At 34.8% G+C, this 20,727-nt stretch overlaps 1 protein-coding gene across 1 annotated transcript in view; it reads right to left on the minus strand.

Moving 5' to 3' along the window:
- Positions 1-20,483, minus strand: part of LOC126889852 (zinc finger protein 234-like) — a 57,856-nt gene extending 37,373 nt beyond the window's left edge. Inside the window, exons 1-2 of the mRNA XM_050658543.1 lie at positions 19,922-20,483; positions 13,825-13,908 (exon numbers count right to left, since the gene is read on the minus strand). The gene's annotated coding sequence lies outside the window, so the exon portion shown is untranslated. The remainder of the gene's footprint in view (positions 1-13,824; positions 13,909-19,921) is intronic.
- Positions 20,484-20,727: the final 244 nt, after the last annotated feature.

A 20,727-nucleotide genomic window follows, 5' to 3' on the forward strand; every position in this document is an offset into this window, starting at 1 on the left:
GCCACAGTCCCGTAAGAGATAAGCAGTGGTTGTGGCCCCTTTCTACCAATCTAATTGACTGCATGTACTATTGTTAATTCATAGAGAATTTACAGTATCGTAAATATTGTAAAGTCATGGAGAATTTACAATATTGCTAATTAAATCCGAATGTCCCAAATACAATTTTGTTCCTAACTGGTCATGCCACTACTGCTGAATCAAAACAGATTGACAGTACAAAATTCTGAAATAGGAGTTTTTTTTATAACATCGAATGTTTATTGCAATCTCTCATTACAAACAATAGGCAATACATATAATTATTGAAAAAAAAATAGATGGAAGCCGCCCAGTGGCGAGCACCTAGTAAGACATATAAGATTATAATTCTAAAATAAGACATAACAATTACTTGGATACATAGATAAAATTTAGTATAGTGGACAATAAATATGATTATTAAAAGTCTAAGAAACATGAATAAAGATACGAAAGAAGTTTAAAAAATCATTGAAACTAAAACATGATTATTTCACTGCACTATGACACTGCACTCTGTTGTTGCTCTGATGTCCAGATGTACTAGAGGTCCAAAGGGTCAGGTATTTTTAATCTTCTTTCATGAGAAATGTTGAGCAGGTCAGTGGCGAGCGGATTTGGATGGCAGGATAATCTGGTCTTGTATCTAGAATTTACAGCAGATATTGCTTCGCTAATAGTTGCTGGCAGTAGGTAGTGGTGTAATCTCTGGTTCGTAACATACCAAGGGGCATTGCAGATCTGGCGCAACACTTTTGATTGGAATTGTTGAAGTTTTTGAATGTTGGTATTACTTGCTGTTCCCCATATTTGTGCTGCATGTAGCCATACCGGTTTTAACATACCATGCACCAATACATGTTCCTGTAGATTAAGCTGAGTTGAAGACGTTTCTTATAGATGTGGGTGCCGCAATTAAGTTGACTACCTAAATAAATTCCCAGGTATTTTACGGCGGTACTGACTGGTAGTGGAGTGTTATTTATAGAAACCGGAGGTGCGACACCTTTTTTTTTAAGTAAATGTTATCTGTGTGGATTTTAAACTGTTGACTTGTACTCGCCACAGTTTAAGCCAGCTCTCTAGTTTAGTCAGATGATTTTGCAATACCTCGGATGCTTCTGTTGCTATAGGATTTGAAGTCCCATTATAACTGTGTCATCCGCATATTAGACCAGGGCATTTAGCACTAAAAACACCCGAATAAATAAATTTTTAAATACAGCACCTAGAGACTTGCACTTTTTTGCATTATCTCCAGGATGACGCCAGTAAAAAGTCTACTATTCAAAAATGGGTGGAAATGCGTAATTGCACTGTAAAGTGCATCAAATGCATCCAAAATTGCATAAATATAAAAATAAAGTCAAAATCAGTATATACAGGAATAAAATTATTATTTGGGGGTTTTTGGGGTCGCTGAATACGATTACGCCATCAGAACTGATCCCCGGATCACCTGGTGCCCAAGATCACGGAAAGAGACGTCATCTTCTAGAGTTTCGATGGTTTTCGGCATTAAATCGATACAAACGGATTACTCAAGGGTATTAGGGGTCGCTAAATACGAATATGATATCAGAATTGACCTCCGGACTACCTGGTGCCCAGGGTGGCTACTAAGACACGTCGTCTTCTGGAGCTTTGAGGGATTTCGGCACTAAATTGATGTAACTGGACTACTCGGGGGGTTTTGAGGTGGTTAAACACGAAGATGCCATCAGGATACACCTTAGGATCACCTGGTGCCCAAGGTCACTATAAGGGACGTCATCTTCTGGAGTTTTTTCGATAGAGGGCTTTCGGTATCAAATTGATGCAAACGGATTACTTACGGGTTTTTGAGATCGCTAAACACGAATATGATATCAGAATTGAACTTCGGAGTATCTGGTGACCAGGATCGCTACTAGGGCATGTCATCTTCTGGAGTTTCGAGGGTTCTCGGCATAAAATGTAGGCAAATAGATTACTCGGGTAGTTTTTGAGGTCGCTAAAACGAATATGGCATTAGAACACACCCACCGAGCTCCTGGTGCCCAGGGTCACTGCAAAGGACTTCATCTTCTGGAGAAATTTCGGCATTAAATTGATGCAAATGGATTACTGAGGGGTTCTTGAGGTCGCTAAATTCGAATATGCCATCAGCACCGAATCCCAGAGAACCTGGTGCCCAAGGTTATTGCTAGGGACGTCATCTTCTGGAGCTTCGAGAGTCTTCGGTACTAAATTGATGCAAACGGATTACTCATAGGTTTTTGGGTTTGCTGAAAGCGAATACGCCATCAGATCTCACCCACGGAGCACCTGGTGCTTAATGCAGGTCATCTTCTGTAGTTCCGAGGATTTTCGGCATTCAATTGATGCAAACGGATTACTTACTAATCGGGTTTTGGCGTTGTTGAACACGATTGCGTCATCAGAACAGACACCAGAGCACCTGGTACCTAGGGCAGGTCATCTTCTGGAGTTTCGAGGGTTTTCGGTACTTAATTGATGCAAATGGATTACTCATGGGTTTTTGGGGTTTCTGAACATAAATACGCCATCAAAAAAGACACCGGAGCACCTGGTGCCTAAGGCACGTTATCTTCTGTAGTTTCAATAGTTTTCGGTACTAAATTAGTGCAAACAGATTACTCTTGAGTTTTTGGGGTTGCTGAATATGAATATGTCATCAGACCCAACCCACGTAGCATCTGGTGCTTAAGGCAGGTCATCTTCTGGAGTTTCGAGTGTTTTTGGTACTAAATTGATGAAAACGGATTACTCATGGGTTTCTCAGGTACCTGAACACGAAAACGCCATCAGAACAGACACCGAAGCACCTGGTGCCTAAAGCACGTTATCTTTTGGAGTTTCGAGAGTTTTCGGTACTAAATTGATGAAAAATGGATTACTTTTTGGTTTTGAGGTTGTTGAACACCAATATGGTTTACATGAGGAATTCTGGAGTATCTAGTGATTACAATAATAATATTAGCGCATAATAAAACTCAATTAAAAAAATTAAATAGATCAACATAGTAGAGTTCGTATTCCGTAAACCCAAAAACCCATGAGCAATTCGTTTACATCAATTTAGTACCAAAATTTTTCTAAACTCCATAAGATGATATACCTTAGGCACCAGGTGCTCCGGTGTTTGTTCTGACGGCGTATTTATCTTCAGCCACCCCAAAAAGAGTAATCCGTTTGAATCTATTTAATGCCGAAAACCCTCGAAACTCCAGAGGATAACGTGCTTTAGGCCCAGATGCTCCGGTGTCTCTTCTGATGGCGTATTTGTGTTTAGCAACCCCAAAAACCCGTGAGTAATCTGTTTGCAGCAATTGAGTACCTAAAACTTTCGAAACTCCAGATAACGTGCCTTAGGCACCAAGTCCTCCGATGTTTGTTCTGATGGGGTATTCGTGTTCAGCATCCCCAAAAACCTATAAGTAATATGTTTGCATCAATATAGTACCGAAAACCTCGCCTAGCGGATGACGCCCCTTACAGTGGCCCTGGACACCAGGTTCTACGATGGTCTGTTTTGATGGCATGTTAGTGTTTACCGACCTGAAAAACCCCCGAGTAATTTATTTTCATCAATTTAATGCCGAAATTCCTTAAAACTTCAGAACATGACGTCCCTTGTAGTGACTTTGGGCACCAGGTGCACAGGGGTTGTTTGTGATGACATATTCGTGTTTAGCGATCTCAAAAACCCTCCAGTAATCGATTTGCATCAATTTAATGCCAAAAGCACTCGAAACCCCAGAAGATGACGTGCCCTAGTAGCGACCCTGGGCACCAGGTATTCCCAAATTCAATTATGATGGCATATTCGTGTTTAGCGATCCCAGAAACCCGTAAGTAATCCGTTTGCATCAATTTAATACCGGAAGCACTCGAAACTCCAGAAGATGACGTCCCTTGCTGTGACCTTGGCACCAGGTAATCCGGTGGTCTATTTTGATGGCATATTCGTGCTTGGCGACCTCAAAAACCCCCTGAGTAAGTCGTTTGCACCAATTTAATACCGAAAGCCCTCGAATGTCCAGAATATGACGTCCATTGCAGTGGCCTTGGGCACCAGGTGATCCAGAGGTCTGTTCTGATGGCATATTCGTGTTTAACCACCTCAAAAACCCCCCGAATAGCTCAGTTGCATCAATTTAGTGCCGAAATCCCTCAAAACTCCAGAAGATGACACGACGTGCCTTAGTAGCGACCCTGGACACCAGGTACTTCGGAGGTCAATTCTGATGGCATATTAGTACTTAGTGACCCCTAAAACCCGTGAGTAATCCGTTTGCATCGATTTAATGCCGAAAACCATCGAAACTCCAGAAGATGTCTCTTGCACTGACCTTGGGCACCAGGTGATCCGGGTGTCAGTTCTGATTGCGTAATCGTATTCAGTGACCCCAAAAACCCCCCAAATAATAAATTTTGTTCCTTAGTATACTGATTTTGACTTTTTTTTTATATTTATGCAATTTTGGATGCACTTTTTTTATTGCACTTTACAGTGCAATTATGCATTTCCACCCATTTTTGAATAGTAGACTTTTTTCCTGACGTCATCCTGAACATAATGCAAAAAACTGCAAGTCTCTATGTGCTGTATTTAAGAATTTATTTATTTTGTGCTAAATGCCCTATATGTAGCAATTGTTGTATTAATGGTGGTTGGAAGATCCGATGTGTATATTAGGGAGTTTTTGTTGCTACGTAACGTAACGCATCTCCGTATACGTAAAGCAACTAACGTGTCGTAGAGGATGAACGTTAAAATAGGTAGTTTTTGTAACTGCCTTAACGTAACGTAAAGCAAATCGTAAAGTCATTTTTAAATTCCGTTGACATTAAAAAAATAAAACCGTGTTCACACAATATACAATTTGAATTAATATACAAATGTAAAAAAAGATAAATGAATGATGAAATTGTATGGTTTTAACCCATTAATGGCCAAGCATTGAAATAATTAGATTTTTCGCAATTCAAGTTTATATACTTATAAATAAAGGTATAAGAACAATATTTTACTTAAAATTATAAACAATAATAATTGCAATATACAAAAAAAATAATGTTTCGTTAACGAAACTTTGGCATAATATAGGTAGTAAATTGAAAGTTATACGTTTTATAGTGTGTAAATGAAATTTCTTAGTTTTATCAATTAAAAACTAAAGATATTGCTACAATAGTTAATTATATAAAATAAAATGATCACTTGGCAGTATGGTAGTATGGCAAGAGCGTCATTATGGTATCTCATTTTTTATGGAAAGCACTAAAACAGTCAGCGTTCAAGTGAACCTTGCATTTTCCGCACATATAAACAGAGTTAGTTTTGCACAGTCTGCACCGCCGTCTACGGCCCTCCTCCTCTTCGCGAACGATGTTATGACCACTCTGGTCATATTGAATATCAGAAGGCAAACTTCCTTTAGAAAAACGACCTCATGCTGATTTGGATGGCGTTGGCTCTGGGTCTGATTCGGAGTCACCTTCTTCAGCAGCTGTTTTTACTGTAAATCTTTTTTCGTTCAGTATCAGTGACAAAACCAACGAAGAACGGAATTGCAATTGGGATAGTTATTCGCAATGTTGTAAATTCTGTTGTAAAATCTACAAAGTTCATAAACAAGGGCCACTATCACTTTTTACTACTTACTCAGATCCTGTAATTTGATACCAAATTATCTAGGAGACTTTGACCCCTTATAACTACCTTCGTCCCTCACACAGCGTTCGGCCCCTGAAGATTTTACTCAGTTAGGTCACGATCTACCTATTCCCAAATTTTGGTGCCCTATATCGATCTCGAACGTCACAAAAAACCCCTTATAATTTTTATATTCACCCCTGCCCCCAACTCTTTATCCCCCACGCAACGTTCCACCCTTGGAGATTTTTTTTGTTACGTCATGACCTATTTATTCCCAAATTTTAGTGCACTATTTCTATCATGAACGTCACAAAAAAACCCTTATAATTTTTATATTTACCCCTGCCCCATCCCTTTGTCCCCCACGCAGCGTTTCGCCAATGGAGATTTTACTTATTTACGTCATGACTTACTTATTCCCAAAGTTTGGTGCACTATTTCAATCATGAGCGCCACAAAAAAAAATAATAAAAACGGCGACTTTGACCCCTTAAAACTACCCTCGCCCCCGCTCTGGTTTCCGCCCGTGTGGAAAAGTGACTAATTCAACATATCCCCGTATAGTTTGTCCATATTACTTATCACGAGCAAAATCCGCTTCCAGCTCTTGGACTATTAGTAAACTATCCGATATGGATCATAAATTCACGGATCCTGCCAAAGTTTCATAAACGAAACATTATCTTTAAAGCGTTATAAAATTTTATGACTAGTCATATTTCAAATCATGTTTGGATAATATTATTCTACAATATCTAATTGAACAAGGAATGCTGATTTGGTCGAATTTTAAATATCTTGTGATTTATTATGCGAGCTCAAAGGGCACCCACAAATATTACTAAATTTGGAGTGTTTTGTTTATTATTTCAAAAATTATGCAGCAGGTAATTGAGACCATTAATATAATAAATACGTCAATAAACTATCTATATAAAAGAGCAATACATAAAATATAATAATCATCATATTAAAATCATAGAAAAAAAATAATTAAAGAAATGTTTCGTTTTCGATACTTTGGCCATTAATGGGTTAATTGCTTCTATTTAAATATAAAAATATTATTTTTCCTAAGGTTAAAATTTTTTTATTTTTGTTTATACCTACTTTTTAGTTGTAAATTATTGTTAGTCCAGAAAGCCACTGCGCATCCGCTAGGAAAAATATTCTAATTCGGATTTTTTGCACAATCTTACTCAAAAAGGACTCCTTTTAACAAATTTGCATGTTGCCAGGACCAAAAGGTGGTCAAAAATTTTTTAAACGTTTTTTTTTTTGTTTTTTTTCCTAAAATTATTTTTCTAGCATGGAACAAAGTTTTTTTAGATTTTATGGATCATTCCAAACAGAAAAGGTCTTTAGTGATTTTTCTCTAAAAATGATAGTTTTTGACATATAAGCGATTAAAAATTGAAAAAATGCGAAATCGGCCATTTTTAACACTCAAAAACTATGTGAAAAACTAAAAATTTGGATGTTGCCAAGGTAGGTAAATATTCTTTAAACATCGATTGATGAAATCCCGAAGAGTTTTTTGCAATATAATATTCAAAACTCCTTTGTTTTTAATTTCTAATCTCGCGTGCGCGACACTATTTTCCACCGTTGCATGTGTATAGAGTATGGTGCAAATGAAAGGAATAAATTCGTTATTTCGTAAACCGGCTACTTTAAGAAAAAAACCCGAAACAGGTCGATTTTTATTTTTAAGTTATGATATTGTGGCATGTATGGTATACTAGTGACGTCATCCGTCTGGGCGTGATGACGTAATCGATTATTTTTTTAAATCAGAATAGGGGTCGTGTGGTAGCTCATTTGAAAGGTTCTTCAATTCTTTATTCAGTAATGTAAACATTTACATAATTATTTATACAGGGTGTCCAAAAAATTTTTATTAAATTAAATTATTTGACAAAAAAGAATTAGAAGGACACCCTGTATATGTTTATATTACTAAATAGAGAATTGAAGAACCTTTCAAATGAGCTAGCACACGACCCCTATTCTCATTTAAAAAAATCATCGATTACGTCATCACGGCCAGATGGATGACGTCACTAGTATATCATATATGCCATAATATCGTAACTTAAAAATACAAATCGACCTGTTTCGGGATTTTTCCTTAAAGTTGCCGGTTTACGAAATAGCGAATTTATTCCTTTCATTTGCACCATACTGTCGGTGGAAAATAGTGTCGCGCACGCTTGATTATCAATTAAAAAACAAAGGAGTTTTGAATATTGTACTGCAAAAAACTCTTTGGGATTTCATGAATCGATGTTTAAAGAATATCAACTTACTTTGGCAACATTCAAATTTTAACTTTTTCACATAGTTTTTGAGGGTTAAAAATGGCCGATTTCGCAATTTTTCAATTTTTAATCGCTTATATGTCAAAAACTATCCTTTTTAGAGAAAAGTCACTAAAGACCTTTTCTGTTTGGAATGATCCAAAAAATCTAAAAAAACTTTGTTCCATGCAAAAAAAATAATTTTAGGAAAAAAACAAAAAAAAAAACGTTTAAAAAATTTTTGACCATCTTTTGGCCCTGGCAACATGCAAATTTGTTAAAAGGAGTCCTTTTTGAGTAAGATTGTGCAAAAAATCGGAATTAGAATATTTTTCCTAGCGGATGCGCAGTGGCTTTCTGAGCTAATTGTACCTACATCAGAATTCCAGTATAATGTAAATAGCTTGGTCATATTTATTTGAAAATTTTACTGAAATTAGGTCATTTGTTTATCTAGTTATTAATTGTGGTGATCACTGTATTTCTTAAAATTAATACAAGATTTGTTTGTTTTGTTTTATTAATAGACAACTTAAAAACAATAAAATTTTAAATCTATTATGAAGTTCCAATTTCCAATTACAAACACAGAATAATTTTACTCAAATAGACTAAACCAATAAGCAATATAACCTTAAAATGTTTCTAAACGGGTAGTACGCTGATGAAATGTTCATTTGGTAGGTAATCGGGCAAGATCCTCGTGTGCATTCGGTGACTTTCGTCTCGATAGGGATGCGTTCTCACGTACGTATCAGAGCGTTACTTTAGGTAATACGTATCGAGATACGGGAGTTCAACCATTAATGCGCAAGCGTATATGTCAAAATGATACGTTACGTTTACGTATTTGTGTGCACAAAAACTCCCTATTAAGTAGAGTGTTGGTCCTAATATGCTTCCTTCTGGAACTCCAGAACATACTGGAAACAGGTTAGTAATTTCCCCTCCTCTTTTGACTTGAAAAAATCTATCTGTCAGATAGGATCTTAATAGTGAACTTACGGGATAAGGAAATATGGATATAATTTTGGAGATAAGACCTACATGCCAAACTTTGTCGAATGCCTGTGAGACATCTAGAAATGCAGCTGTACAGTGATTTTTGTGTTCGAGCGAATTTCTGATAGTTTTTACTACCCTATGAATTTGCTCGATGGTACCATGTTATTTCCTAAAGCCAAACTGATAATTAGGTAAAACATTGCTGCTGTCTAAGATAGGTTTTCAGGCTTCTCAGGAAAAGCCGCTCAAATACTTTGGATATAATAGGCAACAAGGTTATTGGACGATATGAAAATATAGATTGGCAGTACAAAATTCTGAAATAGAAGTAATCACATATTCAACACCATCAAATTCTGCATGGTGCCATCCTTCTTAAGAAAATTTACCGTCTGATCTAAGATATGACCAGACTGGTCATAATATGGAACGTGAACATAATGGTCGAGGGCGTAGATGCGTATGTAAAACCATTGCCGGCTGTTTTGGTGTATTTCATAAAAAATAATTTCAATATCGTATCATTTTTCTATACCTATTACTACATGTACCTACCATAATTAGGTATCAGTTTTTATAAATAATTTCTGTATTATCAACTACATATAACATAATCGTATTTATTTTATTTAAAATACACTAAATAAGTTAGATAGCAAAAATTTCAAATTTTACAAAAAGTACTCATAAACCACCAAAGTTTCGTTAACGAAACATTAATTTTAGGGGTGTTGCTATGATTATAATAGCTATTTGTATAACAAGGGAGGAAAGTGCTACTTTTCCTCCCGAGAATGAAGTTTACTGCCCGACGCGTAGCGGAGGGCAGTAATCATTCAAGGGAGGAAAAGGTACTTTACTCCCATGTTATACATATGGTTTTTCCACCTTCCTCAAATTAATAACAAGTCATTTTTCATTTTTACTTAATTTATTTATGTAACTAACCAACAAAATTTATTAAAACTAAAACTAACAAGTAGGTACAATATAACTGTCAACTGTCTAATATAAGTCAAATTATTGATGTAAACATTGTTAAATCAAATTAACAATTTACTGTTTTTTACCATTCTGCAAAATACTGGGTGTTTTATAAATAAACGTTAAAATGTATAGATACTTACGTAATAGAAAATAGATATTGTACAGGGCGTCAATAAGTTATATTTCATGAATGACGTCACTTTTACTTTTCCTCCAAAGTACAACTTTGCTCCCTACAATCAGGTCCGGAAAAGTATACTTTCGGTAGAGGTAGGTGGAAATAATTATTTTTATGTTAGCTAATATTCTTGGACCTCTGTTTATAAAATATATGAACTATATTTGCATAATTTTCAATTATTTCAATGTTTGGCCATTAATGGGTTAATGGAGAGATGATGGGTCAAATATGCCATGATATCTTCCATATCATTGGTACATATTTTAATCTGAATGCACCGTTAAAGAGGTTTGTTAATTTTACGATAGCTCTTCGGGGAAGATTTTTCAACAGCTCACCCGTAATTAGATCATAGCCCGGAGCTTTCTTCGGATTAATATTTTCCCTTATTTCTTCAAGTACTTCTTTTGGTGTAGTTAGCCGAATTTCTTCCTCTAATTGAACAGGTTCCTCCCATCTTTCTTCATCCCCTTGAGGTTCATTTGGTTTGAATGTATTTTCAAGATGTATGGCAAATAGCTCTGCTTTTTGTGCACTACTTCTGGCCCAGTTACCATTTTCTAGTGTAATAGGAGGAGAGTGCATAATAGGTCTTTTCAGTCTTTTAGTAGCTTTCCATAAGGAATAATCTGTACTACCGTCATCTGTTAGCTCCTGTAAGTAAGAATTAATCGAGTCATTCTTTAATTGTAGGATAGTTCTTTTGAGTTGTTGACTTGCACGATTTAGTTTAGTCTTATCTTGAGGAGACCTTGTTTGTTGCCAGATTCTTCTCAGTTTTCTTTTTTCAATTATCATGTTCCTTATTTCCTTTGGATAATTATTTCCTTTTAGCCTAGGTTTCAGCGTAGGAGTGTTTTCCCATGCTGCTTGCTGGATATTGTTCACCAACAATTCTGCTTCTTTATCTAATTGCTCTGCGTTTTGTATTGGTACACTTAGATTTATTCTCTCTTCAAGGCTTAGCTTAAAACTATCCCAATTCGTTCATTTATTTGTTAATGTGGGGTTACTTTGTTTTGTAATAATCCTGTCACTCATGGTTAGTACTATAGGGGAATGATCAGAATTTAAGTCCCAACAGTCATCAATGTCTATGAAATTAGTTGAAATATTCTTAATAATAAAGAAGTCTATTAAATCAGGGGTCTTGTTTCTATCCGTAGGCCAGTAGGTTGGTCTACCAGTTGATAGTGCTTCACACCTCTGTTCTTTAATGGCTAACAAAAGCTCCTTTCCCTTAGTAGTAGTGATTCTAGAGCCCCAGTGTGTGTTCTTTGCATTGAAGTCACCTCCAATAATGAACCTTTCCCCTAAGCTTTTCAAGAATTCATTATACTGCTCTTTTTTAATGGAATGTTTAGGTGGGCAGTATATTGAACTTATATTTATTTTAAAAGTTTTAGTTTTTATGTGTACTGTAGTGGCTTGAATATGTTCAGTTTTATATTCCAACTCTTCATGATGACATATATTATCCTTTATGATGATTGCACTGCCTCCTTTGGCCGCATTGTCAGGGTGTATTGTATGATATACCTTATATCCTTTAAATTTGATGTAGGATTGATTTGTGAAATGCGTTTCAGAGACAAGAAACAAATCAATTTTTTCGATGTCAAGGATTGCTTGTAGTTCTTGTTGATGATTAAGCAACCCGTTGGCATTCCATGCGACAATTCTAAGATCATTAGCCATTTCTTACCTTTGGAATAGCACCTTGAGCTCTATATTCCAGGGAAGTGACCCTTTCATTTAATTTTTTCAACTCCTGTAATATCATTTGTAGGGTTTGTTCTGTTTTTTTTTCAATCTCTGTTGTTTTTTGGTATTTATCATTCTGATAATTTTCATTGTGACCTTTTGTTACCGCACTATATGTCTTATTACTAGTAACTTTCTGTGCTTGTTTTCTTTCACCAGCATTTGACTTGGTTTCAGTTGACCTTCTGTCTGGAGGGTGTGGCAAATTCGTCTTTTTCAGACCTCTGTTTTTTATTTTCTGCATTTCCTTTGCGACGATACATCCTCGGTAGTTGGCAGGATGGTTTTCGCCACAATGGACACATTTTGGTTTAACATTTTCAGGTTTGTCGCAATCTTTAGTAAGATGTTTCTTTGTGCATTTAACACACCTTGGCCCTCTAGCACAGAACTTCCATGTGTGACCATATGCTTGACATCGTTTGCATTGCGGTATTAGTTTGGAATTTTTAAAAGGCTGAATTTCAACTTTTGTTCCTAGGATGTCCGTTATCCCATATATTTTGTTGATATCTTCGTCTGGTCTGAAGGTTAACATAAACATGTCTAATGGCTGTTTGGTTTGCCACTTTAGCTTTTTAACTGCGTCTATGGCTTTATAGCCTCTTTTTTGCAGATCTTCAACAATTTTTTGGGACGAGCAAGTGTGATGTAATCTCTTTACTATAACTTTTATCGGTCTTTCTTGTTTGTTTTCGTATGAGTGATATTGGATATTTTCCTCTCTTAAAGCTTTTATTAATTTTCTGTACTCTTCACCGTCTTGTACATTAACTTTTATCACTTCACTATTCACCAGTTTAGTAGTAAAGTTTGTTATCTTCGATTTAAGGAAGTTATATAGGACTTCATATTCTTTGAAGCCTTCCACTACCACAGGTGGAGGCATTTTGGCTTTCCTAACTGCAGTTTCTTTGGAGCTATGTTTTTGTGGTGAGATGTATGGTGAAGTATCCATCTTACGTTTCTTACTGGCTCTTGATTGAACCCTAATCCACTCTGTCTCCTTAGCGAGCTCTTCTTCATCTGTTAAATATTCTATTTCATTTTCTTTTTCAGTTAAATTAACTTTTGTTGCCAACTCTGTATATTGAGATTTTAACTGTGCTAGTTCTCTTTCAAGTATGCTTACTGTATCACACAATTTGGTTTTGTGGCTCTCGGCAGCTTTCCAAGCATTAGAGTCTGTTCGTTTTGCGACCTTTTATAATTTTGTGTCAGTTGGTCTGTGTCCATTGAACTGGCAAGAACCACGAGTTCTTAACGAGCAGGGAACCATGTTGCCCTTTGAGCACTCCTAGCACATTTCATCTTGTAACATCGACTTGGAGTCGCTACAAATATCACTTAATTGTTATGTAAACCATTTATATCGATGTAACCTTTTTAAATAAGTTGCTAGTTTCTTTTGTGAAGCAGAACGCACTGAGGATGATCTGATTCAGATTGAAAACGTTTTGCAAATCCTTTTGGAGGACTTTTATGTTTTTTTAATAAAACTTTTTATACCAATATACAAAAGAAGTTTTTACTTCAGTATGGTTTTTTATAATTTTCTTCAAAAAGCGCCTGGTTCACTTGCATAATCATATTTTGGTTGGCTTCTGCCATTGGTTCCTGTGTGTCAAGCACAGGCTGCTGGTTGTAAGCCATATTTACAATAATTCATATAAATAAACAATTTGACTAATTTAATAATTATTGTTTGAAGGACTGGTCTATTTTATTTTTATTTGTAACACATGCGATAAAAACGATAAAAACATACATAGCGATAGCAGGCTTGTCCAGTCCCACTCTGCGGATACAAGACCTGCTCTCAACTTTTGTTGTTATTGTTTTTCTATTGTATAGTAATTGCAGATACTAATAAATTATATTCAAATAAAAGAACGGCTTACCGCTTTTATACTGATTTCGTTTCACTACAGAACAGAGTCACATTCACGTGCTTCTCTTCCGACAGTCAATCGAATACTTCCAAACTGGTTCCAAATAAAAAGAAATGTCTATTAGAAATATCTATTAGAATAATTGATGCCGAATTAAGTACCATTTTTCGCCTTATAGGTAAACAATTAAATTATCTGCACTGTTTTAACCTTTTTAACCTTTACAGTTTCTATGATACATTTGCTTAAAACTATGTCTATTTGCTTAAAACTCTATCTGAGAGAGCAGGATTAAAAATAAACTTGTGAGACAATTAAACTTAGGACAAATCTTGTAATGAGTGGAAATATAACTATTGACAATAATACTATACAACAAATATACACTTACAAATATCTGGGAAACGAGATCAAAATAAGCAGAGACAATCAAACACATGAAATACAGAGGCGAAGAGGCCAGAAATTCGCGGCAGCATTTGGCAAACTAAGCCATATTCTAAAAAGTTTAATTCCCATCAATTCCTAAGTGAAAGGTTTATAACCAATGTGTTTTGACTCTGACTGTACAAACTTATGGAGTAGACTTTAGCATTAAGAGGAAACAGTAGCGATCAACAGGTAGCGAAAACGCGTTCCAGGATTGCGGCTGTAATTTTGAATATTTTATCGAGATATTTGGCACACGTATTCGTAATATAATAAAGAATGGCGGTACAGAGCCCAATTTGAAAAATATATTAATATGTGGAAATTACTCTGTAATTAAATACAATATTAAAAAACGAGCCTGTACCGCCATTAAGAAGAACAAAAAAATACACTTTCTTCAAATAGAAAAAGATAGTAAGGTTATGTTTGCGAGTTGTTTGTTTATTTTTTCTTGAACACTTTAAAAAAAAAAACATTAAATTAGAGGTTTTTAAATACCCGAGTTGATGTCTAGTAGTTGATCCAGCGATAAATTTTGTTGTTGTTACATTGGATTCTTAGTTTTTAAGCAGTTTAAGTGGAAAAAATCATAAAGCAGAAAAGTGAGGTTAACCATGCCTGCACATTGTAAACAATGCAACTTGGAAATAAAATCTCAAGACAAGCATATATATTGTGATTGCTGTAGGACAACTTTTCATCTGACAGAGGAATGTTCTGGAATGTCAGCATCTGAAATGAGGGCTGTAGTGCTTCAAAAAAGAACTTTAATGTTTCTATGCTTGGAGTGCCGAGATGCCTTCAAATCGGCTCCAATGGTAGTAAGAAAAATGAGTGAGTTACAAGATGAAGTTAACAGTCTTAAAAGGGAACTGCAGGAACTCGAATCTTCTCCAGTATCATCGAACATCGAGTTGATTTTAAGTGAAGCCCATGAACGCTCCATTAGGGCAAACAACCTTATGGTATATGATGTTCCCGAGTCTTCTGCTATTGATTTTCAGGATAAGATTAGACATCATACTCAGATTGTGCATCAGATTTTTGAGAAAGTAGGGCATCAAACCAAGGTACCAGATATTGTTAAGGTACTCAGAGTAGGTCAGAAAGGAAGAAACAACAAACCTAGACCAATCAAGATAATTTGCAATAATTCTGAAACTGTCAAGCACATTTTTCGTTCCAAAAGACGTCTAGAATCATTTAAAATATCATATGACTCAACAAAGCTACAACAAAATGCTTTTAAGTCAGCTAAGGAGGAATTGCAATGCAGAATAAGCAATGGTGAACCTGATATTCAGATTAAATATATAAATGGGATACCAAAGGTTATAGCTAAAAGAATTAATCATAGAAATCAGGAAAACTAATCAATACCCCATTGATAGCTTACTACCAAAATGTGGGAGGACTTCGTACTAAGTTAGATGCTCTAAAAATAGCTGTGAATAGTTCCTCCTATGATATTTTAGTATTAGTTGAGAGCAACCTGTGCTGTGACTATTTGGATAGTGAATTGGAATGTCAAAATTACAATATATACCGAATTGATAGATCAAGTTTAACTAGTCAAAAATCACGAGGTGGTGGCATTCTTGTTTATGTAAGTAAAACTATATCTTCTGCTAGAATCCATATAGAACAGGTAACTGTGGAGCAATTATTTATTTCTTGTAATTTTAAAAGTATAAAATTCATAATTGGAGGTCTGTATATTCCACCTCAGATGCCTGAAATATATTACAATAAACATTGTGAAGCAGTTGAAAATATGTTGCAAAGGTTTCCGTTGAATAAAATATATTTATTTGGTGACTATAACTTACCACATGCTAGGTGGTTTAATGACGATTATGGAGTTCGAGTAGAGTGTCCTTGTCCAATATCAAACATTCATTATTCATATTCGATATTGAACAGTATATTTTTATCACCCCGTATATGACATGAACCAATTTGTTATTATATAATTACATGTACGGGTCTCTAATTTAGTTCACGAATTGTAAACTGTAAACAATAATTCGGGCAATTGCATTATTTAATTTGATGATCAAATATATTTCTTTGTTCTAAATATTTGTAAATATACTCAGCGCGTGGCTTGACACCAATACTAAGTGCCACCGCTGAGAAAGTAGACACATTTAGAATCATTCTCAAGAATCAACTCAAGCCGTCAAGATGTAACTTCAAATAGTCTTCATCAGTCTTCAACTAAACGCGTACCAGTAACCAGTCAGTGTTCAAAAGTTCTCCCGGGGTAAAATTACCCTAGTGTCGGTTCTATAAATAAATTCCTTTATCGCTATTGGTGTTTCCATCTGAACAACGTTCTCCACTGAGCCCCAGAGGGATTATACATTATACAGTCCTGGTACATCGAATGCAGTAGGACTTGCTCAACAATTTGGTTTTTTGCAACTGTATCAATTAAATGAAATACCCAATAGAAGGAATATATATTTGGATCTGTTGTTTACAAATGACAAAAATGTACAACTTAGTAAATCTAAGGATTTTATTTTTGCTGATAGTTTGCACCATTTTAGTTACGAATGTACTTTAAACCTATTTTATAACAATCAAGACTCTAGTACCTTATATCTACATGATTTTTACTATGATTTTAAGAATGCAAACTATTTTGGTTTTAATAATTTTTTAGCAAGTGTACAGTGGGAACAATTTTCTCAAATAATATTAATGATTCAGTTAACAATTTTTATGAAATCTTGGCTATGGGAATTGCTCTTTTTGTACCTTTGAAAAAATATATATCTAGCAGTTTTCCTAAATGGTTTTCACCAGAATTACGATACATAACATCTCAAAAGAGAAAAATGCATAAAACTTACAGGAAATCACAATTACATTCAGATTACCTAAGATTTTGTCAACTACATACAGAATGCAAACGAGTCACAGAAGTATGTTGGTCTCAGTATATATCTCATGTAAATAATGAGTTCAAAACTAATCCTAGGTACTTTTGGAAGTATGTGCGTGACCTAAAGTCTAATCACTCACTACCACACTCAATGCAGTATAATGAAGAGTTCGCAGAAAATGGCCAAGACATTGTGAACCTTTTTAAGGAATACTTTCAGACAGTCTACACTCCTGGAGACCAAAATAGTTCTGTGGATAATTTAGTTTTACCTGTAAATTGTTCACAAAATATTGACTTTGCAGACATTTCTATACAAGAAATTTATAATAAAATTTTGCGTTTACCTGGTAAAACTACATTAGGTCCTGATGGAATATCCAATATTCTACTTAAAAGGTGTATATCTGTACTCTTACAAAACCATTGCATGTTTTATATAATTTGTCCCTAACAACATCTGTTTTTCCTGATTACTGGAAAAATAGTTATATTATGCCTATTTACAAGAACGGAGATAAAAGCAATGTTAAGAACTATAGAAGTGTTTGCATACAGTCATCTATTCCCAAACTTTTTGACAGCTTGGTTTGTGGTCAGTTAAGTTGGTTATGTCGAAATTTAATAAATAAGAATCAGCATGGGTTTTTTTCAGGTCGATCTACTATTACCAATTTAGTTTTATATCAGAATAGATTAATAAATGCTATGGAAGACTTTAAACAAATTGATACAGTGTATACAGACTTTTCTAAAGCTTTTGATCGAGTTGACCATAGCATTATCCTTAAGAGGCTCATCGATATTGGTTTTGGCATAACCACAGTCACCTGGGTCAAGAGTTTTCTGTCTGGCCACCAGCAAAAGGTTAAGGTTGGATCCTTTCTGTCAAACTCTATTGCAGTTACATCGGGCGTTCCTCAGGGCGGGCACTGCTCACCGATTTTCTTTGATCTGTTTGTGAATTCTATTTTTGACTGCTTTGAAAACAGTGATGGTTTAGCTTTTGCTGACGATTTTAAAATATCAAAGATAATTTCTAGTCCTTTAGACAAACACCTTCTGCAGGAAGACCTGGATAGATTGACACATTGGTGTACAGTAAACAAACTCAACCTAAATGTCTCAAAATGCTGTTACATTAGTTTTTTCAAAGGTAATAAGAAGATCAATACTTCATATAAAATAAATAATGAAGATCTGAAATATGTTTCAAAAGTTAAAGATTTAGGAGTGATTTTTGACGAGAGTTTGAGTTTTGTTGAACACATTAATTACGTAACAGTTCAGTCTTTAAAAATGTTAGGATTTATTTTGAGACACTGTAGTAATTTTTCAGTTGACACTGTAAGAGGAGTTTATTGTTCTTTGGTGCGATCTAAACTTGAATATGGCTCTATAGTATGGTCTCCATACCATGCAGTTCATAATATGACTGTTGAAAAAATTCAACACAAATTTTTGAGTTTCTCTGCATTTAAATTAGGTGAAACTATTGTAGATCACAATTATTCATTAATAGAAAACAGTTTAAAACTTAATACACTAGAAAATAGACGTAATCAAGTAGGATTAGTATTTTTGTATAATTTAATAAATGGAAATTTAGATTGCTGTGATGTGTTACAGTGTATTAATGTTGATATACAAACTAGAAATCGAAGAGGTGATTTTATAACATTTTATATTCCTTTCCATCGCACAAGTTATGGACAAAATTCACCTATAGATCGTTACTGTAAACTTATAAATGACAAACACATTGAAATTTTTGATATATCTCTGAATATGCTTAAAAATAATTTGTTTAAAAATAATAGTTTTTTGTTAGTTCTAAGGTTACAAGTACCTACCTATTCTTATTTTAATATTTGTTATCTAATTATAATGTTGTTAAAGTATTATTAGTACATATTTAGCTCGTAAACTTATTATTGTTAATTGTATAACTTTTAATGGGGTAATCCCGTCAATAAATAAATAAATAAAAAATAAAATAAACTTTTTTATCCGATGCCTAGATTTTGTGTAATTTTGGAACTACTAATGAAATAAAAAATTTTAGTAGTTCCAAAATGACACAAAATCTAGGCATCGGATAAAAAAGTTTATTTGAAGAAAGTGTATTTTGTTGTTCTTCTTAATGGCGGTACAGGCTCGTTTTTTTTAATATTGTATTTAATTGCAGAGTAATTTTCACATATTAATATATTTTTCAAATTTAGCTCTGTACCGCCATTCTTTATTATATTACGAATACGTCTGCCAAATATCTCGAAAAAATATTCAAAATTACAGCCACAATCTTGGAACGCGTTTTCGCTACCTGTTGATCGCTACTGTTTCCTCTTAATGCAAAAACCTGTGGATAAAGGTAAGAGTTACACAGCAAGCCATGGAACATGTAATCCTTAACGTGAACCTTCAAGACCACATAACAAATCGGCAAAGATCAGGAGTTTAAGACCTCATCAAAAGAATCACTACGCTTAAGTGGAACTAGGCAGGGCGCTTAGCTAGAACACAAGATGGACGGTGGACAAGACGAATCAAGGAATGGAGGAGCAGAAACTATAAAAGAAGACAAGGACAACAACAGACTAGACTAGATGGACCGAAAACATAAAAAGAGTAGCGGAAAACTGGCTACTGGTGGCCCAGTGTACAGAACACTATCAAGAACTGAGGGAAGCCTATGTAAGCAGTGGACGAGATTGGCTGATTTAATGATGATGAATATAATATACGACTACTACTTATATATAAATTATTGTTACTAACCTTTTTCAGTTTTTTGGTTTTCTTCAAATGGGTTAAGTTTACTTGCATGTTGTTCTATTTCAGTCTTTATTGAATGTTCCTTTAAGTCTAAATAATCATAGGAGTCACGTGAAAGTTGCTTATTGGATTCCTGCTTAATTTCACATTTAAAGCCTTCCAAAAGAGCATCAGCCAACTCATTATTCTCTATTTCTACTTTACACGGGTCCTCGCTAATTTCTTGTTTTACTTTCATTTCCATTTGTTTACAACAACTAACAACTGCCAAAGCCAAAACCAAATTGCAAATAGGGCTTTTCATTCACAGTCATTTGATTCGAGCTTCTGTCATGTGTCACATAATATTAATATATCTACGTCATACGTCTTTGGTTTGTATTATTGTTATATACCAATAAAGTATGTCGTAGATATATTAATATTATGTGACACATGACAGAAGCTCGAAACAAATGACAATCGATGAAAAGCCCTATTGCCAAAAGTACAACTTCGGAATTTTTAGTTTTAGTACAAGTACAAAACATAAAAAAATGACGTTTATCTAACGAACTGTCACTGTTGACAGTTCGTTGCGTTTATCTTGTCTTGTCTCATTGCTCATGACATGACGAGACCCAGAACCGACGTTGCCAGATTTTCTTAATTAGATTCTAGCGCGATTTTTGAATGTTTAATAATCCTTCTTCGAGAAACTCATCGTGACCATCAAAATGAAAATTTTACAAGTGACGATTTGTTTTAAATAAAGTCTTTCTTCCCTGTTATTAACAAATAAATAACATATTTTTGTAGTTGTTTCTTAA

This window comes from Diabrotica virgifera, chromosome 8 (genome assembly GCF_917563875.1).
Source record: "Diabrotica virgifera virgifera chromosome 8, PGI_DIABVI_V3a".
Taxonomy (NCBI): domain Eukaryota; kingdom Metazoa; phylum Arthropoda; class Insecta; order Coleoptera; family Chrysomelidae; genus Diabrotica; species Diabrotica virgifera.